Here is a 22,219-nt window from a genome sequence, read left to right on the forward strand (position 1 = left end):
AAACTAGTATAGAACTTCCTCTTCTTGGGCAATGACTCCCCCTTTATCTCCCAAAGCAACAATATTTTCAATCAGGTAGGTCCTTCTTTAAATTGTCAGTTTAATAAATGTTAAATTGAAAGGGAAATTAATTGAATGAATTAATTTTTATTAGAATTCTGATGTGCCCATCTTCTGTCATCCTATCAAATTCATGCAAACACCTTCAGGCTACCTCTCATGTTCTTGTTTATTATGAACCTTTTAGTTGTTTATTTCTTTCTATTGACCAATTTGTTCAGGATACTTCCAGTCAACTACTGCCTAGCTCCTCTGCAGAATGAATAGTAGAAGCTCATGGCTTTGAGCAAGGAATTTATAGTTTCCATGTATTCAAGGGAAAAGAAATAGTAAGAGTTTCACATAAAGCAATAGGTCTGCCAACAAGAACATAGCTTCAATCTTGTGTTAAGGTTATTAGCTAAAGAAATGTAAATCATCCCCCTTCTATAATGTATCTACATATAGTCAGTGCCTATTTTAACTCAAGTAATGTTACTTAGTATAAGAACTCAGATTCCAGGTTGCTTAATGATTACTTTTTTGTTGAAAGAAGTTAATGAGGGATGTTACAGGTAATTTAGGAAAGGGGGAAAGGTTTATACAAAGGGGAAAATCACACTTAAATAAATGAGTTTATTAACAAAGAAAGGGATGATGGGGAAGGAAAAAGGGAAAGGGTTTGCATCTGACTATTTGCCCCAAGGTATTTAACCCACTATAGTTAATATCCTAAGATTAACCTGTCTAACTAACTCAACTAAATATTTCTAAGGATAAGTACAACAGGGAAACCAGAATTTCACACACAGAGTCCTTGGTGGCTTAGGTAGCAGGAATCCAGCTGTTGAGTCCTCAGATGTTCCAGGAAAGAGAAAGAAAGGCTCCTCCAAATCACTCTATCCATCAGAATGTATGGGAATCTTCTCAATCCTTTTGATCTTAATTTAAGGCAGACAGCTTACAAGATGAGGTTGTCCAGGGAGAGTTCAGATTCACACTCTCCAGGTTTGACCTTCTTCTCCAGACAGACAGTTGGAAACCTGTCCCTTCAACAGCTTGGAACCCTTACCCAGCCAGCTCTTGAAGAATTATGAGGCTTGAGGGTTGTCAATCAATTTCTTTGTAGCTTCTTTGCACTTTGTAACTTCCCTCACTACAGGGACAGCTAGGTGACTCAGTGGTTGGAGTGCCAATCCTGGAGTCAGGAGCACCTGGGTTCAATTATGGTATCAGACATATCCTAGCTTTGTGACACTGGGCAAGTTAACCCCCGATTTCCTGGCCCTTGCCTCTTTGTCTTAGAATTAAGACCAAGAGAGAAGGTAAGGGTTAAAAGAAAAGAACAAAAGCTAATAAAGTCATCTTCACAGCATGACCAATGTGGAAATATATTTTTCATAATCACACATGTATAACCTATATCAATTGTTTACTGTCTTATGAAGAGGGGAAAGGAGGGAAGGAGAGAGACTTTGAAACTCAAAATTTTAGAAAGCTAATGTTAGAATTTGTTTTTACTAGTAATTGGGAAAATTGAAGTGTTGCATTAAAAAAGGAAAAGAAAAGAAGCTAATGAGAGGGACAGAAGGATTAGATAGGGAATCAGATGACTTGGGTTCAAATTGCAGCTCTACTACTTACTCCCATATGACCTTAGATAAATTTTAATCTCTCTGGGTATCAAAGTTCCTCATCTGTAAATAGAGAGGTTGTATTAGATGATCTCTAAGGTTTCTGTCAATTCAAAATCCTATTGTTCAAAAGTTCATTTCCACCATAATAAAGTAAATGTGATAGACTAAATCAGCCCCTGTTTCCTTTTCCTGATATATTTCAAAAAATATTTCAAGCCTCAGTTTCCTCAGCTCTAAAATAATATTTGGATCATATAATGTCAGAAAAATGTATATTGAAATTTATTACATGGAATTGAGAAAATAAAATATCAAAATAAAATAAAATGATATTTAGATGATATTTGTGTTACGTTACCATGAAAATTTGCTATGAGGACAGTGCTTTGCAACACTCAAAGAAGTAAATAAATGTCAGGCATTATAAATGGATTTCAAAGTATCAAGAAAGCCATCTATGCTGAACCTGGTTTAATGGGACAGCATTTATGTGTGTGGTTCAGTGGACTTGAAATTAAAATATCAGATTTTAGAAATCCATATCTGCCCTCTACAACCTGAGTGAACTTGGGAGAATCATTTAACCTTTTGTGTCTCAGTTTATTCATCTATAATATGAGGGAGATGAACCTCTAAGACAGAAGTTATTAACTCTTTTGTATGTCAGAGTCCCCTTTTTCAGTCTGGTGAAACCCATGGATAGATAGATCCCTTCTCCAAACAATATTTTAAAATGCTTAAAATAAAATGTATAGGATTACAAAACAACAACAAAAACAATTATACTGAAACCCCTGCTCTAAGATCTCTTCCAGGTCTAAATCTATGATCTTATTTAAACTGGTAGCTAAACAGCTCGGTAGTACAGTGAGTAGAGCATTGGACCTAGAATCAGGAAAATATGAATTCAAATCTTGCTTCAGACACTTACTAACTCTGTGGCATTGGATAAGACACTGAGTTTCAATTTCCTTGTCTTTAAAATGGGAATAATAATAGTACCCATCTCATAGGGCTGTTGTGAGAACAAAGGAGAACATATAAAGTGCTTTGCAACTCTTAGATTGCCATAGAAATGCTAGCTATAGTTATAATTCACTGTCTTTATATGCTCACTGTGTCCTCATTTTTCTGTTTAAGATCAATTATCCATTTCATCACAGATGGGCAATCAAGAAGAAACAATCCTTTCTGATGAAACCAGAATATAAGGTGATGCTGGGGAGCCTCTCATGAGAAACTCAAAAGGCCCATATGTGGTACCCTAGCTCAGTCAGATGTTGAATATTTATTTTATTTTATGTTGATATTAACAGCATTCTGTGAAAACAGATGTTGCTTTGCAAAGAAATCCTTGAGTTTTTCTGGAGTTCTCTGTAGATGTACAATCATTTCTTCCTTGCTTTCTTCACATCTCTTTATACCTTTATCTAAATGATTAGCTAATCATTTTAATAATCATAGCTAAATCTAAAATGACTAGCAACTCATCTCCATCTATTTATTCCCTTTGGAATATATGATACCTTGAGAAAAAAAAACCCAGATCCCCTAAGTGTCAAGTCTCATGATCTAACTCACACTGATAAGTTCTCCATTAAAAATGCAAAGAGGATTTTTTTCTTCCTCTTTAAATTATTATCTCTTAATGGGAATGATGGCAATACTTCTGGATGGTCAAAATGAAAGATAATATGCACACTATCAGTATTTTTAGCAAGAAGTCACTTTCCACATCCTTAAAAAATAATTTCTCCAAAGAATTCCAAGTACTTAATGGATACTTTATAATTTATCTAAACAATTTCCTTCAGAGGTAAAGGGTAACGAATTGCTATTTTGAAGATAAGGACTATATTATCATTTATAGCAAGATGAACAAGGTAAAGGGGAAAATCAATCCAAGAAACATTTATTAAAGGCTTGTATTATATAGAACATAATACTAGTTATTTTGTCCTATAATTATATATACAAAAAAAAAAAAGGATAGTGTAAGGAGGAGGAGGTTGAAACTATTGACTGAAATGAGATTTTATAGATTATCCATGGATTTCATTTATCTGAGTCAACCCCATCCTAATCTCTCTCTAGCCTTTACTTCTTTACTCACACTCCTGATATGAGACAGTCAAAAATTCTCAATAAGTTAATTTTTTTTAGAGGGAAAGAACTTTTAAAATATAGGTCATCAGAACTGTAGTACAAACCCTTTTTGTACCTTATAAAACCTGAACAAATTCTTTTAATATCTTACACTTCAAGTAAGTTAATTTTACCCTGGAAATCCAATAGTTCAGATTTATAGTCAGAGAATATAAGCACCTTCCTACTTCTTTCCTCTGCCTCTACTAGCACAATTAAACTGCATTCAAAGGAGAGAGAAGCAGCATGACAAATATTTCCATCAAAGAACCTGCTGGTTTCATTCTCAACAACAACAAAATTCAGTCTTTTTCTGGAATGAAGGCTGCTTTAAGTGAATAGTTCTGGTGAGATTGTATAAGTAGCCATGTAAAAAAATAAAAGGGAGAAAAAGATGGGAAAGGATTTAAAAATCCAGGTTTCACCTAAGAGAATTATTTCTTCAAATATGGGCCCTGTGTTCTTAATTGAATGCAATGAGAGTAATTGACTTAGTAAGAAAGATAACAGGTGAATATGCCAAAAGCAGGTAGGATGAAGGGAGGTTTTTGCATCTTAACACTAGTTGAAGATGAACCCAAAATTTTAGGCTGAGGTTTTTAGGAAATTATCTGATATAGAATTGTCATGAACCTTAATACTAACTAGAAAAGTACTAACCTTGCTCAGTGCCCAAGAGTTTACCTTACTAAGTGCTTCTGGAGGGCAAGAAAAAAGGGATATGTTTGGACTTGTCTTTAGTTCTTCCTGATCATTTCAATTAATTTTCCTGCTCAAAAATCTTCAAAGGCATCCTATTGCTTCTTTTTTTTAAAAGAGTTCCAATTTTTATTATATTTTTCCAATTGTAGATACAATTTAAAATAAGCATTTCTAACATTTTTCATCCATATTCTCTCATTTCTTCCCTCCCTTCCCCCTTCCCAAGATGGTAGGTAATATAATATAGGTTATACATGTGCTCTCATGAAATACATATTTCCATGTTCATCATGTTATAAAAGAAGGCACATATTGCTTATACAAGAAAAAAACTCATGAAAGAAATAAAGTGGAAAATGGTTTGCTTCAACATGCATTCAGACTTCTTTAGTTCCTTCTATGGTGATGGATAGCTTTTTTTTCTAGTCCCTCAGAATTGTCTTAGATCCTTGCATTTCTGAAAATAGTTGTCATTCACAACTGATCTTTGTACATTATTGCTGTTACTGTGTACAACATTATCCTGGTTCTGTCTACTTCACTTTTCATCACTTCAAATAAAATTTTTTTGGTGTTTATTTTTGTGATCATCCCATTTGTCAGTTCTTATGGCACAATAGTACCATATACCACAACCCGTTTAGTCACTCCTCAATTGATGGGCATCCTTTCAGTTTCCAATTCTTTGCCACAACAAAAAGAGCTGCTATATTTTTGTTAGATCCTTCTCTTCTATCTTTGATCTCTTTGGGATTTGGACCTAGTAGTGGTATCTCTAGGTCAAAGGATGTATACAGTTTTATTGTCCTTTGGGCATGGTTTCAAATTGTTCCCCAGAATTATCAGTTCATGGCTCCCCCAATAGTATATTACTGTCCCAACTTTTCCACATCCTCTGCAAAATTTGTCTTTTTCCTTTTTTTTTTATATTAGCTTTCCTGTTAGGTATAAGGTACTACTTGAGAGTTGTTTTAATTTGGAATGATTTGAAGCATTTTTTAATATGGCTAAAGATAGTTTTAACTTCTTCATTTGAGAATGGCTTGTTCATATCCTTTGACCATTTATCAATTGGGAATGACTTGCATTCTTATCAATTTGATTTAGTTTCTCTACATATGCAAAATGAAGCCTTTGTAAGAGATGCTTGCTATAAAAAATTTGCTCAGTTTTTTGTTTCCCTTCTAATCTTGGTTGTATTGGTTTTGTTTGTACAAAACCTTTTCAATTTAATGTAGTCACAAGTTATCTTATAATGTACTCCTCATGTTTGTTGATTATTAATTCTTCGCTTGTCCATAGGTCTGACAAGTAAACTGTTTTGTGCTCTTCCCGTTGCTTCTATAATAAAGTACAAATGCCTCACTCAGCCTGGCATCTAATATGACTCCATCCTAGGATTTTCTAGGATGATTTCATATTATTCCCATCTGTATATTCTGTATGTCAACCAAAGTTGCCCATTCCCAGTTCCTCATTTTCAATATTCTATTTCCTTTCTCCATGCCTATACTCAATCAGCACCCCATGCCTAAACTCTACACCTTCCTCATTGCTGCCTTTAGAAATTTTCTAAAAACTTTATTAATAGAAGTTATCCTCAGATATCTCAGCCTCTCCCTTGCCTCCTGTAAATCTTGAAATCTCTCAGACTTGTGAATGTTAGAAATTTCCCCATCAGGGAATTCTTAATTGAAACAAATTCCCTACTGAGAAACATTCCCCATTTTGATGTGAGAACTCGCCAGGATCAGAAATGGGAGGACCTCTACTCCAACTGTACTTAAGACTGCTTTAGGGGGAAAAAAACTCCTTGCTAAACAATGAAAGTACTTGGACCCATGGTTATGGTGGGGCAAGGAGTTCTTTGAGCCAGGCCTATTTTTAGAATTGATACAGTGAGATGCTAGGTACCTAAAAGGGTTGGGCAAGTTTTGTCTTAATGAGATTAGTTGACTCAGCTGTGTTTTCACTGGTTCAGACTTACTGAGGAGATTTGTCGACTTAGCAGGAATTCAGATGGGCAGTCCTTTGGAAGGCGTCTACAGTGATTGGTAGATGTAGGGACTTAGGGGAGGTGACATGGGAGAAAAATCCCTATATAAGAAAAAGCAGAATCTCTTGAAGATATATCCTTTTGGAGAAATCCTTTTGGAGGATCTCTGATGAGGATCGCTTGGGAAGAATCTCTTGAGAGAGGCTCTGGAGAAGGAAAGCTTTTGGAGGACAATCTCTAAGGAGGTCTTGCTGGAGCTCCTCTAAGGGGACTCTGTCCCTCTGGAGGCTCTGGAGAGAGGCCCTTTGGAACAGTATCTGGCTGGAAGGCTCTCTGATGAAGTCAGCTGAGATGGAACTGGCCTGGTGTTACTAGAATCCTTGTTTAGTCAGACCTTGTGGTGAGTGTTAAAAAACTGACTGATTTCTCTCTTAAGACTCAGGTCTAGGCCATATTGGCTTAAGGCCCTTCATACTTATTCCTTTCTTACTCTCTCTCTCTTTCTCTAATTCCTCATTATATTATTAATTAAAAATCTCTATAAAACCCAGTTGACTTGGGTATTTGAATAATTGGGAATATTTCCCTGGTGACCACCTTATATTTGATTAAAAAAACCAAGACACTGTAGTGAAACATATTTTCTGTGGTCAAATTTACTCACCCTCCCTTATATCTATCACAATTTATATCTTCCACCATTTTAACTCACTACAGTTTATGGGCTTCACTATTTTAAATCTCACACTCCCCACACTTTAGAAGACATCATCCAGCAAACAGGCATGTATACATAGATTATGTCTTTTATATTTCCATTTTTTAGTTCTTTCTCTGGAAATGAACATTCACAAGTTATTCTTCAAATATTAAATCTGTAGCTGTATATAATATTCTTTTGGTTCTATTCATTTTACTCTTCATTATCTCATGTAGTTTTTCCCAAATTTAAATAAAAATAAATCTGCTTATGGTTTCTTATGGCACAGTAGTATTCCATCAAAATCATATCTCACAATTTGCCTAGCCATTCCCCAACTGATGATCATTCCTTTCATTTTCAGTTCTTTGTCACCACAAAGAGAGCTGCTATAAATATTTTGGAACATTGAGACTCTTTTTCTTCTCCCCTCATCTCCTTGGGAAATAGACCCAGCAATAATATTGCTAGGTCTAAGAATATACACAGTTTTATAGTTCTCTGGACATGATTCCAAATTGCTCTAAAAATGGTTGGATTAGTTCACAATTTTATCAATAGTATATTAGTGTCCAGTTCTCCATATCCCCTCCAACATTTGTTATTTTGCCATTTTAACCAATCTGATGGTTGTGAGATGATGCCTCAGAATTGTTTTGGTTTACATTTCCCAATTCGGTAATGATTCAGAGAATTTTTTCTTATACCTACATATGATGTTGATTTCTTCACCCGAAAACTGTGTTCTTACTTTTTACCCATTTATCAACTGGAGGATGTCTCTGTGTCTTAGAATTTTTTTTAAAACTCTTACCTTCCATCTTGACTGGTAAGGGTGTAAAAATGGAAATTTGAAACCTGGACTTCAATTCCCAGAAGTCCTTGGTAGCTCCCAGAGTTCCCCATAATCCCAGGTGAGATCCTCACCTGGGCAGAGAACAGAAATTGTATTTTAAGCTGACTCTCCACCTACTTTGGGTCTCTCTCTTGGCTTCTGCTTCTAGGAACAGGCACATGTCAGTATTAAGAATTTTCTTTAACTTTTTGATTTAGCAGTAATATAAGTTTAAAATACAAAGCTTGAGACTATAAAAATGATGCCACTAATTGTTTTTTTTTTAAATTATGGGACTTTGCCTAATGATTCTGTCTCATTCCAGGACAAGATATGCAAAAGAGCCATTGCATAGGGCCAAAGATAAACCAATCCAGAATGGATTGATGCACTTCTAAGCCAATACAAAGGACTTGAAACTAATGTGAAGACTCAAGGTTGCTATGCTTAACATACATTAAGACATAGGTCTTCCTTGTATCCACACTCTCTCTGAAAATACTTACAGATGAGTATCCCAAACTTGGCTCCTACTTGGCTTCTATAATCTAGTCCCTTTTCTGTCTTTCATAGTATGGCAACTTTCTGTAGTCCTGGCTATTGACTGGGTAAATGAATCATTGCTTAGATCATTTTAATTGGGCCTTGATTAAAGGATCTGTTACAGATTTACTTTTCCTTTTACTTAGAATTTTTACACATAAGACTTTGATAGTCTATATTTTCATCCAGAAATTTTCTTTTTTTAATTTGGATTTTTCTGATGTCTTTTTAATTTCTCTTGTCAATTGATTCATATACCTCATAACTCAGCCATGCATCCCTAAGTGATCCTGTGTTTTTCAATCACCCTCTTCATGGGGAAATGTAAAAATATTGTTATTTTAAATTGCAAAGTTTAAATTATTTTTAGAAGAATTTTAGGTTAAGAAATATGCTACCTCTCAGAATCCAGAAACTGAACTATTTGGAGAAGACACCATGAAGATGCCTCCAGACCACAAGCTGCAAGAGAAGATCAAGAATGAACTTTGGGTGTGGTTGATTGAACATTTATTTGTATCTATACTTTCATTCCAAAGGGGATTGCCCCCTAACTGGCTTTTTGTCAATGTATCTAGCAATTATTGGTGATGTTCTTTCTTTTTTCTTCTTATCCTCAAATTATTGTAATCTTTAAGTTGATTGTTTTCATAATCCTTTTGGGGAAAAATTTTCCCAATAGGATCAAATGGAGAAATTTAAAAATGGAGATTTGAACCTCAGACTTCAATTCCCAGATGTCCTTGGTATCTCCCAGAGTTCCCCATAATCCCAGGTGAGGTCCTCACCTGGGCTGAGAACAGAAATTGTATTTAAGCTGACTCCCCTCCTATTTGGGGTGTCTCCCTCTCTCTCTCTCTCTCTCTCTCTCTCTCTCTCTCTCTCTCTCTCTCTCTCTCTCTCTCTCTCTCTCTCTCTCCCTCTCCCTCTCTCCCTCTCTCTCTCTCTCCTTCCGCTTCTAGGGACAGGCGGCTCTCTACCTAGCTGGCAAAATGTAGGTTGCGTGTGCTTTCTTATTTTGTATTTTCTTTATTTCTTAATCTCTAATAAACCTCATAAAAATATAATACGTTTAACATGGGCTAGGCAATGGGGGTCAAGTGACTTGCCCAGGGTCACACAGCTGGGAAGTGTCTGAGGTCAGATTTGAACCTAGGACCTCCCATCTCTGGGCCTGGCTCTCAATCCACTGAGCTACTCAGCTGCACCCTATCTTAGAATTATTAATTTCCTTTGAGGACCACCTCTGGAACCACTTCTTCTATGAAGTCTCCCCTAATCTTCCAAATGTATAAGTGGTTTCTTTCTCTGCCCCCAAGAAAGTGTAAGTTCCTTGAGGCCAGGAACTGCTTTAATTCTGTCCTGCAAATTAATGAACAAATATCTATTAAGTACCTATTATGTACCAGGCACTATGCTAAATGCTGGGAATATATAAAGAAAGGCAAAAGATAATCCCTACTCATGGGGAGTTCACAATATAATGAGGGGGAACAACATTCAAACAACTGTAGACATACAAGCTATATGTCTCATGTATCTTTCATGTCGCAGAAAATAAATACCTATTGAATTTAATTGTGTCTGATAGAGCTATTAAAGGATGGATGTGCTAGGGAAAGGCATGACAAAGTTCCTTGGCATCAACAAGGGCGTGTGCCCTAACATATCTAATGTACCATGTGCTTATCATCTATAAATTACCCTAAAGCTTTTTGATAGCTATTTATAATTTTTGGTCTATATCAATTCTTGAAGGATTTTTAATTTCCTTATTTACTCTTTATTATATAAAGTAGTACAGTGTAAAAAATAGACTCGAATACAGGACTACAATCCCCACGAGCCTTTGCTCCACTTCCCCAGAATGCCTTGTAATCTCACCTGGGCTGAGATCGAGGAGGTATTTAAGCTGATTCAAAGGCTTTTGAGGGTCTCTTGGCTCTTTTTGGACTTCCGTTTTGGTGCAGACGGTCTCTTGCGTGATGTGAGGTTATTTTGTCTAGGCCTCTGGCCTAGGCACATGTTTCTTACTTGTATATTCTTTAATCTTTAACCTTTAATAAACCTCTAAAAATATAATACTTCTTGCAGAGAGAAACTAATTTCTACCTGCCTCAGTCTCCCCATATTCCCTAAATTTTAATCTTTACAACAGAGAATCATAGACTTAGAGTTGGAAGGTATTTAGAGATGACCTATTCTAACCCCTTCATTTCACATATGAGGAAACTGAGTTTTAGCAAGATTAAGTGATTTGCTGAAGTTTATTCAGAAAGAAAAATATAATAAATATTGCAACCCAAGTAATTTGGATCCAAAGCTCACATTCTTTTCCATTGTGTCACATAACCTTGTCTGTGACGTTGAACCCACAAATCAAAGCCTCCTAACTTAGGTAGCCTCAGAACCCTAGACCATCTCACCTCTCTCACCTTCACTCAGCCCATTTTTCTCCCTTTTCTTGTCTCAAACAAACCCCCTAGGTCTACTCAAACTACTTTCTAAAACCAACTATTCCTAGCTCAACAAGCAGTCTCAGTCCGATTCTTTAAAGCCTGTTGAATTGAATTCCTGAAATCCTACTTGTTTTACAAAGCCTTCTCAATTGAATAAGAAAGAACAGCTTCCTTCACCCTCAGTACCTTCTAGCCCCATGCCTTATACATCATCAAAGGAACTCAAATATGCTTTTGGATGTTGTCACATTGCTCAGCTTCACTCTGGCCTAAATATTACCAAAAATATGTTTTCCTTTATCTCCAAATGAATCCTATATTTTTAACTCTAAGTTATACTTTACTATCCTCCTTTCAAATATTAATTTAATGTCTTTATTCTGTTGCAAATCATTGGTATTGCTTTGGTAAGACGATGAGCTCCAACTGAGAAGCCATCAAATCCATTTAATTACTTCCCTACTTTGCACTGAGACATCTTTTCCATTTGGATTCCACATTCCATCATTCCACATGATGAGAACATGGATCTACTATTGAAGAAAATTATTAATTAAAATTAAATATTAAATAAAATATTAAAATTAAAATTATTAATGCTATAACTCTGCATTTTAGGCAAAAGTATGTTTTTAATTATTTTATTATTAGGGAAGCAAGCAGGCAAGAAGCATATATTAAGAGCTTGTTAAGGAGCAGCTAGGTGGTTCAGTGAAGAGTGCCAGGCCAAGAGATGGGAGGTCCTGGGTTCAAATTTTGACTTTTGAGATCTCCTAGCTTTGTGACCCTGGGCAAGTCACTTAACCCTATTGCCTAGTACCTCAGTGCTCTCCTGCCTTGTGGCCAATACATAGTATTGGTTCTAAGATAAAAGGTTAAAGGGGGAAAAAAGAGCATACTAAGTGCCCACTGTATTGTATTCTGGAAATAAAAAGACAAACAAAAAGAGAATTCCTGCCCTCCTGGGGCTTACATTCTAATGGGAAACGACAATACACAAAAAGGAGATGAAAGCTTGGTGAGGGGGGTGCTCCCAGGGAGGTAATGTAGCAAAGTCCAAAGAGTCAGCCTCTCTAAACATTTCTAATTTAGAGAAAAATGTTTAAAAATGACATAATTTACCCTGATTATATATCTCTGGAATCCAAGACAATTTGAAATAGCATTTATTGAAATTTTATAATGAGTTCACAATTTGTTAAAATACAATTTGGGGATCAATATTATGAAATCATAATCAAGAACCATCTTCTACTAAAATTATTCAAACACTAGATTTCTTCCTTGACCAGACCCCAGAAGGACTGAAAGGACTTCCTCCCCAAGATCAATTTGTTAACTCTTTTTGAATGGAAAAGAAGAATCCTCCTTAGGAAGATTCTAGTCTAGTCTCTTAGGAGAGAGAGTTGGGTTTTTTATTTGTTTGTTTGTTTGGTGGAGTAGAAGACAAAGATTTTAATTAGTCAAGAGGTACAGTATTTCCTGTTCAAGGGCAGCTAGATGGCACAGTGAATAGAAAGCCAGGCCTGAAATCAGAAAGACTTGAGTTCAAATTTGGACTCAGACACTTAAAAAATTGTATAATCCCATTTGCCTCAATGTCCTCATCTGGAAAATGAGCTGGAAAAGGAAATGGTAAACCACTCCAGAATCTTTGCCAAGAAAATTCCAAATGGGGCCAACAAAGAATAGGACACAACTGAAAAACTATGGAACAACAACAAAACCTTTCAACATTGCCTTGATTAATATAGATTATCTCAGTTTATCCTTAGGATCATCTTTGTGGTCCTTTTTGGGGCCTTTTCTGGTTCTCTCAATTTTTAAATAAAAGGCAAAATATCAATAAATGAACTGTAGAGTAGTAACAATTTGCTTTTGTTGGAGTGGAATTCTGTATATTGACTAGCTTATTAGAAGTCACCTCCCTAGAAGTTAATATAGATATAGAAAGTCATAACTGGAGAACAAAAAGTGCTTTTAGCTCAAAGGGGGGGAAATTGAGTGTCTTGAATGTATTATCTTCATTTACTCTTATATCTTATCTTTTTCTAATGCCATAAGAGCTTTTGTTTTGATTATGTTTGGTTGAATCTTTGAGATGGCAATGGGGGAAGGGAAATTAAGGTATAATTTTGTTTTTGATAGAACAAAGAATAGCCAAAATTTCAACTACAGATAAATTTAGCTCTCCTTTTACCCTAACCAGGTGACAAAGTGAACAATTTTCTCTTTAGGTATTTTCCTGTAAAAAATAACATTTATTTATTGCAGGGCAGTTAGGTGATGCTGTGGATAGAGTTCATGGTCTAGAATCAGTAATATCTGGTTTCAAATCTGGCCTTAGGCACTTACTAACTGTGTGACCCTGGGCAAGTCACTGGACCTTGTTTGCCTCAGTTTACTCAATGAGCTGGAGAAGGAAATGGTAAACCACTCCAGTATCTTTGCCAAGAAAACTACAAATGTAGTCACCAAATCAACTAAACAACCAAAATTTATTACAATAGCAAAGAAATAGAAACACAGTTGATGGGAAATAACGTATTTACTAACACATTTGAATATTTTATGACACAAGAAGAAGCAAGAATAGAAAAAGTTCGGAGATGCATATATCTTTCAGGAACTGTCCCTTGACTTCTACCTGCAGAATGGGTCCCCAGAGGGGTGATTATCCTGAGGTTCAAGGTTCTCTGTGCATCCAGTCACTGAAAATTGGAGCTCACAAGCCCCAAGTCATGTGCTTACCTTTAGTAGTTTTTGACTAGACACAATTAACCCTAAAAAAAATCTCTGTCTCTGCATTTTGTTTAATATCTTAGCAATTTGTTGTCTATTTATCTTCTGAGATTTCATTAAGATCGATGAGACATTGAAATCAGTAAAGTTTTTAGATTATGAAGATTATATTAGAGAAGGAAAATATTTTGTTAAATAGACCAATTGTAGGCTATTAAAAGGTCCTTAGGAAAAGAAGATGAAGACCTTTACCAGAGTGGAGGCAATATAAGTGACAAGGAGACTATGTGAATAAGAGGAAGGAATTAATATAAGTAATTAAAATGAAAAATCTTGTAATTAATTGGATGTTGTGAGGTGAGGGAGAAGAAAAAGTCAAAGATGATTCTGAGGATCTCAGCTTGGGTGACTAAGTATTGCCACAAATAGAAATAGGAAATTGAAAATGCTTAGGGAGGAAGAAAGATGAGGAGTTCAATTTTGGACATGTTGAGGTTGAAATACTGAGTTTGGACAATAGCAAAGGACTTCCCCCCCCTATAACAGGGCAGCGAAAAAGGTTCAAAGAAGTAATGAGAGAATAATAACATAAAAAGAGGGGGAAACAGAGATATTCAACTCTTTTCTTGCTTCTGTTTTTTTCCAATAAACAGAATGATTTTTGAACTGGGAAGGACACAGCAAAATTACTAATAAGGGATTGATTATTAAAATAAGCAGAGAATTAGCAAGAGATTATTTAGTTGTCCTTCAACTGTTTTCAGGTGTTCAAGTCACTGTAAAGGTATCCCAGAATACTAAATGGACTGGATAATTTGATTTATGAGTCACTGTCAGTGATGTCTGAAAGATTTTGAAAAACAGAGTGTGCAAAGCAGAAGAATGCCAATGTACTGATTTAAGGAGAAGAAAAGAGAGAAGAGAATATAATATGGAGCTATAGTCCAGTAAACTTCATTTTCATTCCAGAAAAATTTTTACACTGTATTAATAAGGTATAGTCAATAAACTATGTAGCACTGTGGATAGAGCACTGGGTTTGGAATCAGGAAGACTCATTTTCATAAGTTCAAATTCAGCCTCAAACACTTATTAGCTGTGTGACCCTGGACACATCACTTAACCCTATTTGCCTCAGTTTCCTCATCTATAAAATGAGCTGGAGAATGAAATGACAAACTGCTCCAGTATCTTTGCCATTAAAACCCCAAACAGAGTCACAGAGAAAAGGGACATGATTGAAGCAACTGAACAAAAACAACAGTTAGTGAACATGAGAGACAGTAAATATGCCACAAGGGATAGAGTACTCAGTTTGGCATCAGGAAAAATTGTATTCTGATATTTCTTCAGGAACCCAACTAGCTCTTGTGACATTTCAAAAACTTCTCTGAACCTGTTTGATCATCTATAAAATTTCTACAATAACAATACCTACTTCATGGAGCAAATGTTAGAAGGTCAGAGGCATATTTAATAATGAGATAAGAAAGAAACTTCCAACAATGAGTATTATGCAAAAGTAAAACAGACCACGTATGAGGTAGTGGGACTTCTGGCTCTTTTCAGAGAAGGACTCAATGATCTCTTGTCATTTTTTAAAGTTCTACCTTTTACTGAAGATTATAGTTTTCTACCATGAGGGAACCTGGATGAAGTTTATGAAAGTCTACAAAATAAGCATAAGAGGAATATGGCATCTCTTGTTCATTCCACAGATTCTTACTCACAGTGGAACGTGACTAGCTCTTCAGAAGAAATCGTCTTTATTTTAAAAGTTGGCTTTAATGGCCCCCATCTTCATGGTTACTGTAAAGGCTTATCTCATCACATTTGATTCTTTTCATGTGGACACCTGCCATCTTCTCTTCCTTGTAGGCTTATTTCAGGTCCATCATGTACTTAGTTTTCCTTCTGATAACTATGTGGTACACAGGCATAGTTGAATAGGTCATCACCTTTTCTTTTCCATACTTAGAAAAAGGCTTCATATTCTGTGAGTCTTACTGTTCCAATTGGCAAGTGACTAAAGATAATGGTCGAGATATGTTCATAACCTAGTTTGGAATCCAGTTTGCAGTAAAAAAGAACAAAGTCTTCAGGCAAGTTTCTACCCTATAGTCATTGTAACTGGAGTAAAAAGAGTGTTTCTGCATGTCTTCAACAGAATATGTGCCTTTTCTTTGGTGTTCTAGAACACATTGACCAGGATATGCCCTTTGTCATCCATATGAATGTTCAGTTCAAGCCTTTGATGTTTGGGACTTGCTCAGTGACCCACAACAGGCAGTCAACGTGTGGAATTATACAAACTGGAAACTCTTATCCCAATGGTCAGTTCTAATCCTGAGGTCATTACTTCTTTTACCCAAGAGTAAGTACCTCAGGACCTTGATGCCTGCATTTTCTAATTCTTCAATGAAGTTTGAGCTGATTAATGAATCAAAATCTTGATGTTATCATCTGTGACATTTGGGCTGACAGAAAGTTAGCTATTTTCCCAGCAAAATATTCAAACATGGTCATTGCTCCTAATCAATCTTCCAACTAAAAAAAACAAAACACCCTTAGTTCTTGGTCTTTTGCAAATAGGCACTAAGGATTTGGGCTACACTGAGAAGAGCCAGTATATCCCCTGTGGTATGCAGGATGTGGGGAGTATGATATTTGTTCCCATAACCTCCAAACTGGGCTCTATGTCACTCATAAAGGCTACATGGTCCCAAATGGTATATGGGGTCAAGTACAGGTTGACTTAAGCTCTGAGATCCCTTCCTAGTCTAAGAGTCTCGGTTTTTAAGTCAGTCAATTAGCATTTATTAAGTGCCTACTGTGTGGCAGACATTGTACTATTATCCAGTTATGACCGTATAAATGTCTAATAGACATTTGGAATTGCAGACTTGGAACTCAGAACAAAGACTGGGATATACAGATTTTGTAGTCATCTGAATTGAATTGAAAATGAATTCCATATGTGAATGGGATTGCCAGAAATCAACTGGAGAAAGAGAAGAGAAAAGGACCAAAAACAAAACATTTGAGGAACCTCCACATTCAATTTTTTGGAAAGAGGACATAGAGCCAGTGAAGAAAATAGAGTAGGATTAGTTAGACCAAGAGAAGAAAAACTAGGTGAGAAGAACACCAGAGCAGCCAAGCAAGCAAGGAAAGAGTATCCAGAAGTAAAGAGTAGATAAAAGTGACCAAATCTAGAGAAAGATCAAAGAGGATGTGAACTTTTTTTAAAATTTAGCAACTGAGATCATTGGAGAATGTGGAGAGAATGTTATAGGTAGAGTGATGAGGTCAAAGTCCATTTGCAAGCAGCTGAAGAATGAATGAATGGTGAGAAAAGTGGAGAGTAAACATAAACTACCTTTTCTAGAATTTTAGCAGTGAAAGTAGAGAGAGATAAAGGAAAATTACTTAAGGGGGTGGCAAGATCAGTGATTTTTTTTTATTGTTGTTTTTATCATGAGGAGGTTTGAACATGTTTATAATGAACAAATTAGAGGCCATTTAAAATGAGAAAAGGAATAATCAAGAACCCAAAAGGAGACAGGAGATGACAGGGTCAAGGGCACAAGTGTTAAGGATAGCTTTTCAAGAAAGATCACCTTATCCTCTGAGGTGATCCATAAAAAAATTTAAGATTAGATGATGAAGGAACTCAGTGATGGGTGGCTTCTATATTTTCAATAGAAGGATGGGCAAATCAGGGATTAGGGATTAGGAGTTAGGGTTTTGTGTAAGATTTAAAATTAGGTTGGACTCAATATGAGAGTTATAAAAGTGAGATTGTGAGGGGCAGCTGGGTAGCTCAGTGGATTGAGAGCCAGGCCTAGAGATGGGAGGTCCTAGGTTCAAATCTGGTCTCAGACACTTCCCAGCTGTGTGACCCTGGGCAAGTCACTTGACCCCCATTGCCTAGCCCTTACCACTCTTCTGCCTTGGAGCCAATACACAGTATTGACTCTAAGACGGAAGGTAAGGGTTTATTTAAAAATAAAAATAATAATAATAAAAAATTTTTAAGTGAGATTGTGGTCACCATTTATAAAATATTAGCCCTTAAGTCAGAAAAACTCTTAGCAGCTTTTATTTTACAATAAGGTAGAGATATTGAAAGTGGGAAATGTAGGAAGGAGACAGAATCTTGTCTAGCCTACCAGCCTAAGTGCCGATCCGGTGAAGTCTGGCTCAGTCCACTGCAGGGACTCCCTCAAGTCCAATCTCCATGTGGAAGTCCTGGTCCATCTTCAGCTAGAAACTGACCAATGCAAGCCTCTTCCTTCAGCCCTAGTCACTCACCCAGCAAGCCTCTTCAGTGTAGAAAACTCCAATCAAGGACCAAGAAGAATCGCCCTTCAGTTCAGTTCACCTACACAGACAGAGAGAATGAATGCTCGGACTGGCCTTTTTAAAGCAATTTTCTCGATGTCACTTCCTGTTGCTCCCCACTTCATGGGAACCAATCATAGCCTCCCAATTTGCCCTGCACTGCCCAGGGGAAGGCAGTGACTTTTGGAGGTATGAGCTTTCTCCAGTAAGTGACTTGAGAACTCTCTTACTTAATGGTTAGCTAGGTTCTTTAAGTTCTTGACTTGATTAAATGAAAGGTTGCTGATAGATTACATTAAAAATAATATAAGAGAGTCTAATTCTCTCTTCACACTTGAGAGCATAGAAATTTTGGACAGCCACCTTGGATTGCCATATAATTGTGAAACCCAGATCAAGGTTCACTAGTATGAATTTATACTGGACTTGGTCATGCTAATTTCTTGACTTCTTTCACCAACACTAGGTTGCTAGGAAGTAGGAATGGAGAAGGTAGATGGTGATACAGTTGTGTCAAAGCCAAAAACTGTAAGGATAGTTTTTAGTGTAGTGACTTAAAATCTAAGTAAGTGGTCGCCATGGGAAATTCCCAAATATGAAAATACCCAAGTCAGCTTGGATTTATGGAGATTTTAATTAATAAATAAAGAAGGAGTTAAGGAAAGAAAAGAGAGAGAGAGAGAGAGAGAGAGAGAGAGAGAGAGAGAGAGAGAGAGAGAGAAAGAGAGAGAAAGAGAGAGAGAGAGAGAGAGAGAGAGAGAGAGAGAGAGAGAGAGAGAGAGAGAGAGAGAGAGAGAATTAATTTAAAATGCTCTGGCTGAGGCTAAGCCAAGCAGTAGAAAAAGGCCTAAGCCAAAATGGCCTAGGCCTGAGCCTAAGGGAGAGCAAGTCAGTCTTTATCACTCACCACAAAACCATCTCCAAGCTGGGTTCTTCCACTCTGTACTGAAATTCCTCTCCTGAATTACCTCAACTGACTTTTTACCCCTTCCTTTTAAAGAAATTTTCTCTTATGTCACCTCCCCTAAATTTTTACATCTACCAATCATAATAGATGCTTTTTTCCAGGACTGCCCATTCTTAGTTTTCACCTTCTTTGATTAGATTAAATCTTCTGAGTACTTCACACCTCTTTGTTAAGTTTGCCTTTTGTAAGTTTTACTTGACCTTTTTGTGATTAATTTAACCTTTACAGGTACTTAACACCTTTTTGTATTAGATCTAAAAATAGACCTAGCTTAAGGTTCTAGCTTCACTATAAGGTATGAGTTAGGGACTTTCATTGTTCAATCAGGACTTTACAACTTTATCTTCCCCTAAGGCACTGTCTGAGTAGGGTGGAGTAATTTCCAAGTTCACAGTTGTCCCTCCCTATATCTTGGTTCACTTATCCCAGCTTCACTGTATCACACATTTAAAAATAATGGTTAAAATAAAATAAAAATATAAGGGGGAAGCTGGATGACTCAGTGGATTGAGAGCCAGGTCTAAAGATGGGAAGTCCTAGTTTCAAATCTGGCTTCAGACACTTCCCAGCCATTGTAAAAAATACACTCGAATACAGGACTACAATCCCCACAAGCCTTTGCTCCACTTCCCCAAAATGCTTTGTAATCTCACCGGAATTCTGAGGTAGGCTGAGATTGAGGAAGGATTTAAGCTGGTGGCAAAGGTTTTTGGGTCTTCTTTTGGACTTCCATTTTGGAGCAGATGCATGTTATCTGGCCTAGGCCTCTGGCCTAGGCACGTGTTTTTTCTTATTCTGTATTTTCTTTAATCTTTAACCTTTAATAAACCTCTAAAAAAATATAATACTCCTTGCAGAGAGAAACTAATTTCTACCTGCCTCAGTCTCCCCATATTTCTAAATTTTAACTGTTATACCATGTGACCCTGGGCAAGTCACTTAACCCCCATTGCCTAGCCCTTACCACTCTTCTGCCTTGGAACCAATACATAGTACTGATTCCAAGATGGAAGGTAAGGGTTTTATTTTATTTTAAAATTTTCATTCATTCCTTTATTTATTTTATATTTTTAAATTAAATTTAAATTTTTTAATTAAAAATTTTTAATTAAAATTTTTAAAGTAAAATACATATATATGTATATATATAATTCTGTACCACAGGGTTTTTACTATATTGCAGGATTTTGCAGATGAATACCATATTGTACACAATGGAAATACAGTATGCCACTCTTGCTTACACAAGTTTGCCAACATAAGATTGTACATGGCACACTATTTGCTGATGGAATGAAAGGTGACCAACAACAGTGCTGTGTTCTGTGTCCTGGGCACTGGTTGGCTCATTGGCTGTAGCATTAGTCTGTTTGCTCTCCCGCACTGTGCCCATACATTCAGCATCTCTCCTTGTCCACTTCACTTAGCGACCTGATCACTGTGTGTAATGTTGCTCTGAGGTAGCGTGTTTTTGTGAAGTTTTTGTAAAAGTTATTTCAAGCTCTGTGCCACCCAAACATTCTGTGCCTTCTAAGGCTTCTGATAGTGAACACTGCTACTTCGTGGATTTTCATCTAATTGCCAGAGTCTCTGGAACATAACTCCATAGATAGGTGAGGGATCACTGTAACACCCAGTCAGGATTTAATAGTTCAGGCAAAGGGTTAGGGCTTCAAGGGTGGAAGATCATATCTTGTTGAAATGGCTCTGGATTATAATTGAACATCTTTCAAACCTCTCAATTGTAGCCTAAAAGCAAGGGAGGGGCTAGGATTGGGAAAGAAGAGAGGCAGGACCCTAGATCAGGGGTCCTGATTCCCAGTCTGCCTCTATTCCCCTCCCTTTAGGCTGCAAGATCCAAGCAACCCTTCCTCTAGGAGGGATCCAGTTGTCCTGCTGTGTAGCTCCAGTGCCCTGAGACTGTTCTTGTCCCTCCAGCTGCTGGCTGTTGGCCCACTGGATGACAAGATCCCTAACCTGTATTCTGGACATCCTGGAACCCCTGGACTTCACTGGCAATCAAAGCTTGCCTGGCTGCCATGGGTAAGAGGGTGCCTTAGACTCTGGGATAGAAAGGTGCCAGTAGGCACCTAGTGCTGCTCGGGTCTCAGGGAGAGTCAGGGCCAATGGGGGCAGCAGTGTGTCCTGGTCAGCCTTTAGTGCCAAGTTCTCAGAAAATCAGGTGCCTCTCCCTGCTGACACACTCTTGCCATTCAACCTGGAGCAGATGAATGGGACAGAGATGCTATGACCCTACAATAGGCAAATTTATATGCCAGATGCCTGGTCTATACTACTTTGCCATCCATGCCACTGCCTACCCAGCTGGTCTAAAGTTTTACCTTGTGAAGAATGGAGAGTCACTGGATTCTTTCTTCCAATTCTTTGGAGGGTCCCTGAAGCCAGCCTCACTCTCTGGGGGATCCCTAGTAAGGCTGCAGTCTGAGGGCAAGTGTAGGTACAAGTGAATGGGTGACTACATGGGCATCTATGCCAGTGTCAAGACAGATAGTGCCTTCTCTGGCTTCCTAGCTGATTCAGACTGGCATAGTTCCCCTACCTTTGCCTGACTCTTCCCTTCTTCAGGAAGGTTGCTCACTTCTTCCTTCCTGGGATGTTGCACCCTCTTTTCTAAGAAGAAATCACTGCTCTAGCTCATTCCACTCTGAGGAGGGCTGGCTCCCCCTGGTGTGAGTGAGTAGGGAGATGGGGACATCTCAGTTTTTTTGTTGTTGGTAGGGACAGGAGGGCATTATTGACAGGAAAGAGTGTTTATAGTGGGGACATAATGAATGGGGAAGTGGCCAGATTTCTACCCAAAAGAAAGGGACATGACCTGTTCCTGGCAATCATGCTCCATGGACACCATGTGTTTTGGTTCCCCAGTCTTCAGGACTCAAGGCTCCAGGGGTAGAGGCAGGGAGACCCTAACCCTTTTCTCTCTGGGATTCTTCCCTCTCTATTCACTAACCCCAGGACCAGGGTCTTATGTTTAGATATTACTCAATAAATTATAAACCCTTCTTTAAAAAAAATAGATTTCAACTGAAAAAGGTTGAAGTCAGAACAGGGATAGACTAGAAAAAGCAGGAAGAATTGAAGATTCAGGT

The 22,219-nt window shown here is 37.3% G+C and overlaps 1 protein-coding gene and 1 pseudogene across 1 annotated transcript in view; one reads left to right on the forward strand and one right to left on the reverse strand.

Annotated features, from left to right (window-relative positions):
- The window catches only part of NMNAT2 (nicotinamide nucleotide adenylyltransferase 2), a 230,124-nt gene extending 211,920 nt beyond the window's left edge, over positions 1-18,204 (reverse strand). The window contains exon 1 of the mRNA XM_016430000.2: positions 18,113-18,204. The gene's annotated coding sequence lies outside the window, so the exon portion shown is untranslated. The remainder of the gene's footprint in view (positions 1-18,112) is intronic.
- On the forward strand, positions 15,969-21,679 carry LOC100618643 (complement C1q tumor necrosis factor-related protein 5-like; annotated as a pseudogene).
- The last annotated feature ends 540 nt before the right edge of the window (positions 21,680-22,219 follow it).

The sequence above is a fragment of the Monodelphis domestica genome, chromosome 2 (assembly GCF_027887165.1).
Source record: "Monodelphis domestica isolate mMonDom1 chromosome 2, mMonDom1.pri, whole genome shotgun sequence".
Classification (NCBI taxonomy): domain Eukaryota; kingdom Metazoa; phylum Chordata; class Mammalia; order Didelphimorphia; family Didelphidae; genus Monodelphis; species Monodelphis domestica.